This window comes from Dama dama, chromosome 18, assembly GCF_033118175.1.
Source record: "Dama dama isolate Ldn47 chromosome 18, ASM3311817v1, whole genome shotgun sequence".
In the NCBI taxonomy this organism is placed as follows: Eukaryota; Metazoa; Chordata; class Mammalia; order Artiodactyla; family Cervidae; genus Dama; species Dama dama.
The window spans coordinates 106,862,074-106,863,740 of record NC_083698.1 but is presented as its reverse complement, the minus strand read 5'-3'; the positions used below and the strand labels follow the sequence as shown (position 1 = coordinate 106,863,740).

The following is a 1,667-nucleotide window of genomic DNA, read 5'->3' as shown; positions in this document are numbered from 1 at the left end:
GATAGCCATTGCTCTTATTTCTGTAAGCTTTGTGAGGATAGCCTGGGGGTCAAAGAGCCCCTGCCCCATAGGGAAGATGGGTCAGGAGCAGTGCTGTGCTTGACCTACTCGCACCAGAGACTCACTTGTCAGCACGTCTTCCCAACACCATGATCGGTGATCTTGTGTTTGTGGCTTGACATTGGATTTGGTGAGATTATTTACACCGTGAATTTGGAAAACACTGCAAACCAATGCACCCTCTCCCCTCAAGAGCGGGTTGGTAAACACTTACCAACACAGCACTGACTTAGGGCAATGAAAACATATAGAAACAAGCCTGTGTAGAACAAGACCAGTGGTAAGTGAAATAAAAAGTCATAGTTGGAGGAACGAGTCACTCTAGGCTTGTCATGTTCAGAGACAGGGTTTTAAGTTACCCCAGATTTTTACCCAGATTTGAGAAGACTTGGTATCCTGAGGCCCTGGATTAGGGAAAGGAGCTGAACCTTCAATACCAGCTCCAGTTGGCAAAAGTGAAGGACAGCAGGGGGCACCTGGATTTGAACCAGGGACCTCTTGATCTGCAGTCAAATGCTCTACCCCTGAGCTATACCCCCTGATGTAAGTAGAGGCCTTAGTACTACCTTTTACCTGTGTAGCCACACCCAACATTCCTATAAATTTTTGCCACAAGATGTTCACCAGGCTGGGCCTGCTCAAAGCTGCCAAGCCAGCCTCACTATAATTTTACTTCCTTGATGAGAAATAAGCAACAGGTTCCCCCTCCCTGTAACGACCTCCCTGCTCCTTCTGGAAAAGCACTGACCCTGGTATTTATGGCAGGAAAGGCCCTCAGGGTCACTGGTCTATGCCCTTCACAATGGGCATCTGAACACAGAGATTCAGGATTACTGGTCTTCCCAAGCACACACAGCTCCTTACAGATAAACTCAGGACCTGAATCCACTTCTCCTGACTTTGGGTTCAGGACCTTATAACTAAGCCAATGAGTCTCTTATCTTCCTCTTTTCCCTATCCTCTATCAGTCAAAAAATGTAAAGGCTACAGAAGAGGAGTGTTTTAATAAATTAATGATGAATTGGGACCATCAGGGGAACTAGAATGTGGGCTTAGCAGAGCACACAACGCCATGCAATTTAAGGACCACAAAGAAAAGCTAATGGGGACACCAGAATTTGACCTGTGCATGCTGCACCTTTCGGGCCAGTCCTCAGATTTCCTGTGCTCAGGAATCATCTTGGGAGCTTGTCAAACATGCAGATGTGACGTGGGGTTAGGAACAAGCTTCTTATAGAGGGTCTGGGGGATCCCACTTTGAGAAACACCCGTCACAGATCTATATCGGCTCCCTTGTGCGCCACCTGCAGGAAGACTTAGGTACTGAACCCCCAGGAAGGGCTGGGTTAGGAATTCTAGCACCTGCCCCAGGGTCAGACTGAGCTGGTGGGCAGAGGCAGGCTGAAAACCAAGGACCACGATCATATTGCTCATCCTCTGAACTCTGCTCTATACCCTTGGTTCTTAATTGTAGGGTGCGTCAAAATCACTTGGAGGACTTGTTAAAACAGGGATGTCTGGGCTTCCCCCTGAAAGTTTCTGATTAACAAATTCTCAGGTAACGCTGATGCTGGGGGTCCAGGGCCATGCTTTAAGAACCGCTGCTC

General features: G+C 47.9%; 1 non-coding gene across 1 annotated transcript; it reads right to left on the bottom strand.

The window, feature by feature from the left end:
- Positions 1-527: 527 nt before the first annotated feature.
- Positions 528-599, bottom strand: TRNAC-GCA (transfer RNA cysteine (anticodon GCA)). Its single transcript has one exon. It is a non-coding gene; the product is annotated as a tRNA-Cys (tRNA).
- Positions 600-1,667: the final 1,068 nt, after the last annotated feature.